At 49.5% G+C, this 12,322-nt stretch overlaps 3 non-coding genes across 3 annotated transcripts; all 3 read right to left on the bottom strand.

The window, feature by feature from the left end:
• Positions 1-58: 58 nt before the first annotated feature.
• Trnaa-agc (transfer RNA alanine (anticodon AGC)) lies at positions 59-132 on the bottom strand. Its single transcript has one exon. It is a non-coding gene; the product is annotated as a tRNA-Ala (tRNA).
• A 1,516-nt stretch (positions 133-1,648) lies between these two features.
• Positions 1,649-1,722, bottom strand: Trnaa-agc (transfer RNA alanine (anticodon AGC)). Its single transcript has one exon. It is a non-coding gene; the product is annotated as a tRNA-Ala (tRNA).
• Positions 1,723-3,227: 1,505 nt separating this feature from the next.
• Trnaa-agc (transfer RNA alanine (anticodon AGC)) lies at positions 3,228-3,301 on the bottom strand. The gene has a single exon. It is a non-coding gene; the product is annotated as a tRNA-Ala (tRNA).
• Between the last annotated feature and the right edge of the window lie 9,021 nt (positions 3,302-12,322).

The following is a 12,322-nucleotide window of genomic DNA, read 5'->3' as shown; positions in this document are numbered from 1 at the left end:
TGGTTGGGAATTATTCCACTTGCATGGCAAGGTGCGCATGTAGGTGTGTTAAAAATTCTGGAGGCGCTGGGTATCGATCCCAGTACCTCTCGCACGCTGGGCGAGCGCTCTACCATCTGAGCTACGCCCACCCCCCCGTTAACTAGTAGTGCTACATACAGTCATATCAACGTCACAGACCCTTGCACTCCCATTATTCCGCAGACAAACCCTACTCTCTATGTATCAGTGAGGGTGTCTTTCAGGTTTCGTGCATTCTGTATCGAATCGTAGTTGGCCACAATGAAAGTGGCACGCATAACGTCGAAAATAGAGTTCAGACACCGCTCTGAGTAAGACGAACGTGTTGTCCACTCTCTAGACTTCACTGACGTTAAGCCGTGATACCTAAGACAGATCTGCACTCGATGACACCACGATAACAGCCGGTCCCCACACTTACATCTTGCTCTCCTTATGACAGTATACATCATATCAGTCTGTGACGCTGGTTTTGCAACTTTTTGCGTGCGTTTATGTTCGCCGCGTCCAACACTTACCATGTACTGACCACAAAACATGGAGGAGCCGGGGCTTGAACCCGAGACCGTTCACACGCTAAGCGAACGATCTGTCAACTGAGCTACAGCTACACACACGACCAAGCCTGGCTATTCTCCATTCTTTGCGACTCTGATGTGCACGGACACGATGGTTGGTTGGTTTGTAGCGGCGAAGGTACCAGAATACAAAGGCGCGGACACGTTCATATACACAAGAGTTCCAAGTAGTTTCGATGCTCTGGTATTACGAATGCAAATTCCGTCTGTTTTGAACGTCTTAAATTGAAAGGGCGGTCACAAATTGGTCCATTTCACTCCTTGTCGACAATCACACAGCACCTGAGGTAACAAGCACATCTCGAGCCCCATTGTGCGCTCCATTGTTCATGCCAACTCAGTGCCTCGCTCTTTGCTACTGTGTAAAACTCTTGTCATCCAACTGCAAAACACTGGGACACAACAAGTTTCCGCGTCTCCATTGCACTGATCGTACTACGAAACGCTCCCCAAACTTGGCAATCACCCATGCAGATGACTTTTCCGACTTTACACGACGCTCACGCAACGCTCACGCTAGTGACAGCCTTATTTATAGTTCGACGTCGCGCCAAAGCGAATGAGCACATTTCGCCTACGGCTTAGGCCGCTCTCCTAGTGTGGCTGCTCTGTGTCTGCAGGCAGCGAGGGGCTGCAAGCTTCCTGTGTTCGCACCTATATCACCTGTGCTTCCTTGTCAGAGACAGACTATCGCAAAACATACAACTCACTCCATGAATTGATTGCTACGGCATCTGTTATCAGCAGTCACAACCAGCAACACCAGTAGCAGCCGACTGCACGCAAAGAATGGGAACGTGCAGTGGGATTTACGTGAAATCGGCGCAAGGCAGATCTTTCCGACGTAGGCCTGAGAATCTTATGGGAACGTTTGTACTGTTTCTAAATTAAGTGTAGGTGTGGGAGGAGGGTGCTTCCTGCGCACGAATAAAAGCACGCTCGCCAATTGTGGATGTTAATCGTTCGCTCGTATCTGCCTACACACCTCTGCTGGTTGGGAATTATTCCACTTGCATGGCAAGGTGCGCATGTAGGTGTGTTAAAAATTCTGGAGGCGCTGGGTATCGATCCCAGTACCTCTCGCACGCTGGGCGAGCGCTCTACCATCTGAGCTACGCCCACCCCCCCGTTAACTAGTAGTGCTACATACAGTCATATCAACGTCACAGACCCTTGCACTCCCATTATTCCGCAGACAAACCCTACTCTCTATGTATCAGTGAGGGTGTCTTTCAGGTTTCGTGCATTCTGTATCGAATCGTAGTTGGCCACAATGAAAGTGGCACGCATAACGTCGAAAATAGAGTTCAGACACCGCTCTGAGTAAGACGAACGTGTTGTCCACTCTCTAGACTTCACTGACGTTAAGCCGTGATACCTAAGACAGATCTGCACTCGATGACACCACGATAACAGCCGGTCCCCACACTTACATCTTGCTCTCCTTATGACAGTATACATCATATCAGTCTGTGACGCTGGTTTTGCAACTTTTTGCGTGCGTTTATGTTCGCCGCGTCCAACACTTACCATGTACTGACCACAAAACATGGAGGAGCCGGGGCTTGAACCCGAGACCGTTCACACGCTAAGCGAACGATCTGTCAACTGAGCTACAGCTACACACACGACCAAGCCTGGCTATTCTCCATTCTTTGCGACTCTGATGTGCACGGACACGATGGTTGGTTGGTTTGTAGCGGCGAAGGTACCAGAATACAAAGGCGCGGACACGTTCATATACACAAGAGTTCCAAGTAGTTTCGATGCTCTGGTATTACGAATGCAAATTCCGTCTGTTTTGAACGTCTTAAATTGAAAGGGCGGTCACAAATTGGTCCATTTCACTCCTTGTCGACAATCACACAGCACCTGAGGTAACAAGCACATCTCGAGCCCCATTGTGCTCTCCATTGTTCATGCCAACTCAGTGCCTCGCTCTTTGCTACTGTGTAAAACTCTTGTCATCCAACTGCAAAACACTGGGACACAACAAGTTTCCGCGTCTCCATTGCACTGATCGTACTACGAAACGCTCCCCAAACTTGGCAATCACCCATGCAGATGACTTTTCCGACTTTACACGACGCTCACGCTAGTGACAGCCTTATTTATAGTTCGACGTCGCGCCAAAGCGAATGAGCACATTTCGCCTACGGCTTAGGCCGCTCTCCTAGTGTGGCTGCTCTGTGTCTGCAGGCAGCGAGGGGCTGCAAGCTTCCTGTGTTCGCACCTATATCACCTGTGCTTCCTTGTCAGAGACAGACTATCGCAAAACATACAACTCACTCCATGAATTGATTGCTACGGCATCTGTTATCAGCAGTCACAACCAGCAACACCAGTAGCAGCCGACTGCACGCAAAGAATGGGAACGTGCAGTGGGATTTACGTGAAATCGGCGCAAGGCAGATCTTTCCGACGTAGGCCTGAGAATCTTATGGGAACGTTTGTACTGTTTCTAAATTAAGTGTAGGTGTGGGAGGAGGGTGCTTCCTGCGCACGAATAAAAGCACGCTCGCCAATTGTGGATGTTAATCGTTCGCTCGTATCTGCCTACACACCTCTGCTGGTTGGGAATTATACCACTTGCATGGCAAGGTGCGCATGTAGGTGTGTTAAAAATTCTGGAGGCGCTGGGTATCGATCCCAGTACCTCTCGCACGCTGGGCGAGCGCTCTACCATCTGAGCTACGCCCACCCCCCCGTTAACTAGTAGTGCTACATACAGTCATATCAACGTCACAGACCCTTGCACTCCCATTATTCCGCAGACAAACCCTACTCTCTATGTATCAGTGAGGGTGTCTTTCAGGTTTCGTGCATTCTGTATCGAATCGTAGTTGGCCACAATGAAAGTGGCACGCATAACGTCGAAAATAGAGTTCAGACACCGCTCTGAGTAAGACGAACGTGTTGTCCACTCTCTAGACTTCACTGACGTTAAGCCGTGATACCTAAGACAGATCTGCACTCGATGACACCACGATAACAGCCGGTCCCCACACTTACATCTTGCTCTCCTTATGACAGTATACATCATATCAGTCTGTGACGCTGGTTTTGCAACTTTTTGCGTGCGTTTATGTTCGCCGCGTCCTACACTTACCATGTACTGACCACAAAACATGGAGGAGCCGGGGCTTGAACCCGAGACCGTTCACACGCTAAGCGAACGATCTGTCAACTGAGCTACAGCTACACACACGACCAAGCCTGGCTATTCTCCATTCTTTGCGACTCTGATGTGCACGGACACGATGGTTGGTTGGTTTGTAGCGGCGAAGGTACCAGAATACAAAGGCGCGGACACGTTCATATACACAAGAGTTCCAAGTAGTTTCGATGCTCTGGTATTACGAATGCAAATTCCGTCTGTTTTGAACGTCTTAAATTGAAAGGGCGGTCACAAATTGGTCCATTTCACTCCTTGTCGACAATCACACAGCACCTGAGGTAACAAGCACATCTCGAGCCCCATTGTGCTCTCCATTGTTCATGCCAACTCAGTGCCTCGCTCTTTGCTACTGTGTAAAACTCTTGTCATCCAACTGCAAAACACTGGGACACAACAAGTTTCCGCGTCTCCATTGCACTGATCGTACTACGAAACGCTCCCCAAACTTGGCAATCACCCATGCAGATGACTTTTCCGACTTTACACGACGCTCACGCTAGTGACAGCCTTATTTATAGTTCGACGTCGCGCCAAAGCGAATGAGCACATTTCGCCTACGGCTTAGGCCGCTCTCCTAGTGTGGCTGCTCTGTGTCTGCAGGCAGCGAGGGGCTGCAAGCTTCCTGTGTTCGCACCTATATCACCTGTGCTTCCTTGTCAGAGACAGACTATCGCAAAACATACAACTCACTCCATGAATTGATTGCTACGGCATCTGTTATCAGCAGTCACAACCAGCAACACCAGTAGCAGCCGACTGCACGCAAAGAATGGGAACGTGCAGTGGGATTTACGTGAAATCGGCGCAAGGCAGATCTTTCCGACGTAGGCCTGAGAATCTTATGGGAACGTTTGTACTGTTTCTAAATTAAGTGTAGGTGTGGGAGGAGGGTGCTTCCTGCGCACGAATAAAAGCACGCTCGCCAATTGTGGATGTTAATCGTTCGCTCGTATCTGCCTACACACCTCTGCTGGTTGGGAATTATTCCACTTGCATGGCAAGGTGCGCATGTAGGTGTGTTAAAAATTCTGGAGGCGCTGCGTATCGATCCCAGTACCTCTCGCACGCTGGGCGAGCGCTCTACCATCTGAGCTACGCCCACCCCCCCGTTAACTAGTAGTGCTACATACAGTCATATCAACGTCACAGACCCTTGCACTCCCATTATTCCGCAGACAAACCCTACTCTCTATGTATCAGTGAGGGTGTCTTTCAGGTTTCGTGCATTCTGTATCGAATCGTAGTTGGCCACAATGAAAGTGGCACGCATAACGTCGAAAATAGAGTTCAGACACCGCTCTGAGTAAGACGAACGTGTTGTCCACTCTCTAGACTTCACTGACGTTAAGCCGTGATACCTAAGACAGATCTGCACTCGATGACACCACGATAACAGCCGGTCCCCACACTTACATCTTGCTCTCCTTATGACAGTATACATCATATCAGTCTGTGACGCTGGTTTTGCAACTTTTTGCGTGCGTTTATGTTCGCCGCGTCCAACACTTACCATGTACTGACCACAAAACATGGAGGAGCCGGGGCTTGAACCCGAGACCGTTCACACGCTAAGCGAACGATCTGTCAACTGAGCTACAGCTACACACACGACCAAGCCTGGCTATTCTCCATTCTTTGCGACTCTGATGTGCACGGACACGATGGTTGGTTGGTTTGTAGCGGCGAAGGTACCAGAATACAAAGGCGCGGACACGTTCATATACACAAGAGTTCCAAGTAGTTTCGATGCTCTGGTATTACGAATGCAAATTCCGTCTGTTTTGAACGTCTTAAATTGAAAGGGCGGTCACAAATTGGTCCATTTCACTCCTTGTCGACAATCACACAGCACCTGAGGTAACAAGCACATCTCGAGCCCCATTGTGCTCTCCATTGTTCATGCCAACTCAGTGCCTCGCTCTTTGCTACTGTGTAAAACTCTTGTCATCCAACTGCAAAACACTGGGACACAACAAGTTTCCGCGTCTCCATTGCACTGACCGTACTACGAAACGCTCCCCAAACTTGGCAATCACCCATGCAGATGACTTTTCCGACTTTACACGACGCTCACGCATCGCTCACGCTAGTGACAGCCTTATTTATAGTTCGACGTCGCGCCAAAGCGAATGAGCACATTTCGCCTACGGCTTAGGCCGCTCTCCTAGTGTGGCTGCTCTGTGTCTGCAGGCAGCGAGGGGCTGCAAGCTTCCTGTGTTCGCACCTATATCACCTGTGCTTCCTTGTCAGAGACAGACTATCGCAAAACATACAACTCACTCCATGAATTGATTGCTACGGCATCTGTTATCAGCAGTCACAACCAGCAACACCAGTAGCAGCCGACTGCACGCAAAGAATGGGAACGTGCAGTGGGATTTACGAGAAATCGGCGCAAGGCAGATCTTTCCGACGTAGGCCTGAGAATCTTATGGGAACATTTGTACTGTTTCTAAATTAAGTGTAGGTGTGGGAGGAGGGTGCTTCCTGCGCACGAATAAAAGCACGCTCGCCAATTGTGGATGTTAATCGTTCGCTCGTATCTGCCTACACACCTCTGCTGGTTGGGAATTTTTCCACTTACATGGCAAGGTGCGCATGTAGGTGTGTTAAAAATTCTGGAGGCGCTGGGTATCGATCCCAGTACCTCCCGCACGCTGGGCGAGCGCTCTACCATCTGAGCTACGCCCACCCCCCGTTAACTAGTAGTGCTACATACAGTCATATCAACGTCACAGACCCTTGCACTCCCATTATTCCGCAGACAAACCCTACTCTCTATGTATCAGTGAGGGTGTCTTTCAGGTTTCGTGCATTCTGTATCGAATCGTAGTTGGCCACAATGAAAGTGGCACGCATAACGTCGAAAATAGAGTTCAGACACCGCTCTGAGTAAGACGAACGTGTTGTCCACTCTCTAGACTTCAATGACGTTAAGCCGTGATACCTAAGACAGATCTGCACTCGATGACACCACGATAACAGCCGGTCCCCACACTTACATCTTGCTCTCCTTATGACAGTATACATCATATCAGTCTGTGACGCTGGTTTTGCAGCTTTTTGCGTGCGTTTATGTTCGCCGCGACCAACACTTACCATGTACTGACCACAAAACATGGAGGAGCCGGGGCTTGAAGCCGAGACCGTTCACACGCTAAGCGAACGATCTGTCAACTGAGCTACAGCTACACACACGACCAAGCCTGGCTATTCTCCATTCTTTGCGACTCTGATGTGCACGGACACGATGGTTGGTTGGTTTGTAGCGGCGAAGGTACCAGAATACAAAGGCGCGGACACGTTCATATACACAAGAGTTCCAAGTAGTTTCGATGCTCTGGTATTACGAATGCAAATTCCGCCTGTTTTGAACGTCTTAAATTGAAAGGGCGGTCACAAATTGGTCCATTTCACTCCTTGTCGACAATCACACAGCACCTGAGGTAACAAGCACATCTCGAGCCCCATTGTGCTCTCCATTGTTCATGCCAACTCAGTGCCTCGCTCCTTGATACTGTGTAAAACTCTTGTCATCCAACTGCAAAACACAGGGACACAACAAGTTTCCGCGTCTCCATTGCACTGATCGTACTACGAAACGCTCCCCAAACTTGGCAATCACCCATGCAGATGACTTTTCCGACTTTACACGACGCTCACGCTAGTGACAGCCTTATTTATAGTTCGACGTCGCGCCAAAGCGAATGAGCACATTTCGCCTACGGCTTAGGCCGCTCTCCTAGTGTGGCTGCTCTGTGTCTGCAGGCAGCGAGGGGCTGCAAGCTTCCTGTGTTCGCACCTATATCACCTGTGCTTCCTTGTCAGAGACAGACTATCGCAAAACATACAACTCACTCCATGAATTGATTGCTACGGCATCTGTTATCAGCAGTCACAACCAGCAACACCAGTAGCAGCCGACTGCACGCAAAGAATGGGAACGTGCAGTGGGAATTACGTGAAATCGGCGCAAGGCAGATCTTTCCGACGTAGGCCTGAGAATCTTATGGGAACGTTTGTACTGTTTCTAAATTAAGTGTAGGTGTGGGAGGAGGGTGCTTCCTGCGCACGAATAAAAGCACGCTCGCCAATTGTGGATGTTAATCGTTCGCTCGTATCTGCCTACACACCTCTGCTGGTTGGGAATTATTCCACTTGCATGGCAAGGTGCGCATGTAGGTGTGTTAAAAATTCTGGAGGCGCTGCGTATCGATCCCAGTACCTCTCGCACGCTGGGCGAGCGCTCTACCATCTGAGCTACGCCCACCCCCCCGTTAACTAGTAGTGCTACATACAGTCATATCAACGTCACAGACCCTTGCACTCCCATTATTCCGCAGACAAACCCTACTCTCTATGTATCAGTGAGGGTGTCTTTCAGGTTTCGTGCATTCTGTATCGAATCGTAGTTGGCCACAATGAAAGTGGCACGCATAACGTCGAAAATAGAGTTCAGACACCGCTCTGAGTAAGACGAACGTGTTGTCCACTCTCTAGACTTCAATGACGTTAAGTCGTGATACCTAAGACAGATCTGCACTCGATGACACCACGATAACAGCCGGTCCCCACACTTACATCTTGCTCTCCTTATGACAGTATACATCATATCAGTCTGTGACGCTGGTTTTGCAACTTTTTGCGTGCGTTTATGTTCGCCGCGTCCAACACTTACCATGTACTGACCACAAAACATGGAGGAGCCGGGGCTTGAAGCCGAGACCGTTCACACGCTAAGCGAACGATCTGTCAACTGAGCTACAGCTACACACACGACCAAGCCTGGCTATTCTCCATTCTTTGCGACTCTGATGTGCACGGACACGATGGTTGGTTGGTTTGTAGCGGCGAAGGTACCAGAATACAAAGGCGCGGACACGTTCATATACACAAGAGTTCCAAGTAGTTTCGATGCTCTGGTATTACGAATGCAAATTCCGTCTGTTTTGAACGTCTTAAATTGAAAGGGCGGTCACAAATTGGTCCATTTCACTCCTTGTCGACAATCACACAGCACCTGAGGTAACAAGCACATCTCGAGCCCCATTGTGCTCTCCATTGTTCATGCCAACTCAGTGCCTCGCTCCTTGATACTGTGTAAAACTCTTGTCATCCAACTGCAAAACACAGGGACACAACAAGTTTCCGCGTCTCCATTGCACTGATCGTACTACGAAACGCTCCCCAAACTTGGCAATCACCCATGCAGATGACTTTTCCGACTTTACACGACGCTCACGCTAGTGACAGCCTTATTTATAGTTCGACGTCGCGCCAAAGCGAATGAGCACATTTCGCCTACGGCTTAGGCCGCTCTCCTAGTGTGGCTGCTCTGTGTCTGCAGGCAGCGAGGGGCTGCAAGCTTCCTGTGTTCGCACCTATATCACCTGTGCTTCCTTGTCAGAGACAGACTATCGCAAAACATACAACTCACTCCATGAATTGATTGCTACGGCATCTGTTATCAGCAGTCACAACCAGCAACACCAGTAGCAGCCGACTGCACGCAAAGAATGGGAACGTGCAGTGGGAATTACGTGAAATCGGCGCAAGGCAGATCTTTCCGACGTAGGCCTGAGAATCTTATGGGAACGTTTGTACTGTTTCTAAATTAAGTGTAGGTGTGGGAGGAGGGTGCTTCCTGCGCACGAATAAAAGCACGCTCGCCAATTGTGGATGTTAATCGTTCGCTCGTATCTGCCTACACACCTCTGCTGGTTGGGAATTATTCCACTTGCATGGCAAGGTGCGCATGTAGGTGTGTTAAAAATTCTGGAGGCGCTGCGTATCGATCCCAGTACCTCTCGCACGCTGGGCGAGCGCTCTACCATCTGAGCTACGCCCACCCCCCCGTTAACTAGTAGTGCTACATACAGTCATATCAACGTCACAGACCCTTGCACTCCCATTATTCCGCAGACAAACCCTACTCTCTATGTATCAGTGAGGGTGTCTTTCAGGTTTCGTGCATTCTGTATCGAATCGTAGTTGGCCACAATGAAAGTGGCACGCATAACGTCGAAAATAGAGTTCAGACACCGCTCTGAGTAAGACGAACGTGTTGTCCACTCTCTAGACTTCAATGACGTTAAGTCGTGATACCTAAGACAGATCTGCACTCGATGACACCACGATAACAGCCGGTCCCCACACTTACATCTTGCTCTCCTTATGACAGTATACATCATATCAGTCTGTGACGCTGGTTTTGCAACTTTTTGCGTGCGTTTATGTTCGCCGCGTCCAACACTTACCATGTACTGACCACAAAACATGGAGGAGCCGGGGCTTGAAGCCGAGACCGTTCACACGCTAAGCGAACGATCTGTCAACTGAGCTACAGCTACACACACGACCAAGCCTGGCTATTCTCCATTCTTTGCGACTCTGATGTGCACGGACACGATGGTTGGTTGGTTTGTAGCGGCGAAGGTACCAGAATACAAAGGCGCGGACACGTTCATATACACAAGAGTTCCAAGTAGTTTCGATGCTCTGGTATTACGAATGCAAATTCCGTCTGTTTTGAACGTCTTAAATTGAAAGGGCGGTCACAAATTGGTCCATTTCACTCCTTGTCGACAATCACACAGCACCTGAGGTAACAAGCACATCTCGAGCCCCATTGTGCTCTCCATTGTTCATGCCAACTCAGTGCCTCGCTCTTTGCTACTGTGTAAAACTCTTGTCATCCAACTGCAAAACACTGGGACACAACAAGTTTCCGCGTCTCCATTGCACTGATCGTACTACGAAACGCTCCCCAAACTTGGCAATCACCCATGCAGATGACTTTTCCGACTTTACACGACGCTCACGCATCGCTCACGCTAGTGACAGCCTTATTTATAGTTCGACGTCGCGCCAAAGCGAATGAGCACATTTCGCCTACGGCTTAGGCCGCTCTCCTAGTGTGGCTGCTCTGTGTCTGCAGGCAGCGAGGGGCTGCAAGCTTCCTGTGTTCGCACCTATATCACCTGTGCTTCCTTGTCAGAGACAGACTATCGCAAAACATACAACTCACTCCATGAATTGATTGCTACGGCATCTGTTATCAGCAGTCACAACCAGCAACACCAGTAGCAGCCGACTGCACGCAAAGAATGGGAACGTGCAGTGGGATTTACGAGAAATCGGCGCAAGGCAGATCTTTCCGACGTAGGCCTGAGAATCTTATGGGAACATTTGTACTGTTTCTAAATTAAGTGTAGGTGTGGGAGGAGGGTGCTTCCTGCGCACGAATAAAAGCACGCTCGCCAATTGTGGATGTTAATCGTTCGCTCGTATCTGCCTACACACCTCTGCTGGTTGGGAATTTTTCCACTTACATGGCAAGGTGCGCATGTAGGTGTGTTAAAAATTCTGGAGGCGCTGGGTATCGATCCCAGTACCTCCCGCACGCTGGGCGAGCGCTCTACCATCTGAGCTACGCCCACCCCCCCGTTAACTAGTAGTGCTACATACAGTCATATCAACGTCACAGACCCTTGCACTCCCATTATTCCGCAGACAAACCCTACTCTCTATGTATCAGTGAGGGTGTCTTTCAGGTTTCGTGCATTCTGTATCGAATCGTAGTTGGCCACAATGAAAGTGGCACGCATAACGTCGAAAATAGAGTTCAGACACCGCTCTGAGTAAGACGAACGTGTTGTCCACTCTCTAGACTTCAATGACGTTAAGCCGTGATACCTAAGACAGATCTGCACTCGATGACACCACGATAACAGCCGGTCCCCACACTTACATCTTGCTCTCCTTATGACAGTATGCATCATATCAGTCTGTGACGCTGGTTTTGCAACTTTTTGCGTGCGTTTATGTTCGCCGCGACCAACACTTACCATGTACTGACCACAAAACATGGAGGAGCCGGGGCTTGAAGCCGAGACCGTTCACACGCTAAGCGAACGATCTGTCAACTGAGCTACAGCTACACACACGACCAAGCCTGGCTATTCTCCATTCTTTGCGACTGATGTGCACGGACACGATGGTTGGTTGGTTTGTAGCGGCGAAGGTACCAGAATACAAAGGCGCGGACACGTTCATATACACAAGAGTTCCAAGTAGTTTCGATGCTCTGGTATTACGAATGCAAATTCCGTCTGTTTTGAACGTCTTAAATTGAAAGGGCGGTCACAAATTGGTCCATTTCACTCCTTGTCGACAATCACACAGCACCTGAGGTAACAAGCACATCTCGAGCCCCATTGTGCTCTCCATTGTTCATGCCAACTCAGTGCCTCGCTCTTTGCTACTGTGTAAAACTCTTGTCATCCAACTGCAAAACACTGGGACACAACAAGTTTCCGCGTCTCCATTGCACTGATCGTACTACGAAACGCTCCCCAAACTTGGCAATCACCCATGCAGATGACTTTTCCGACTTTACACGACGCTCACGCATCGCTCACGCTAGTGACAGCCTTATTTATAGTTCGACGTCGCGCCAAAGCGAATGAGCACATTTCGCCTACGGCTTAGGCCGCTCTCCTAGTGTGGCTGCTCTGTGTCTGCAGGCAGCGAGGGGCTGCAAGCT

Source organism: Schistocerca gregaria, unplaced genomic scaffold (genome assembly GCF_023897955.1).
Source record: "Schistocerca gregaria isolate iqSchGreg1 unplaced genomic scaffold, iqSchGreg1.2 ptg000451l, whole genome shotgun sequence".
Classification (NCBI taxonomy): Eukaryota; Metazoa; Arthropoda; class Insecta; order Orthoptera; family Acrididae; genus Schistocerca; species Schistocerca gregaria.
Note: the sequence above shows the minus strand (reverse complement) of the source record. Positions and strands in the feature narration are given on the sequence as shown.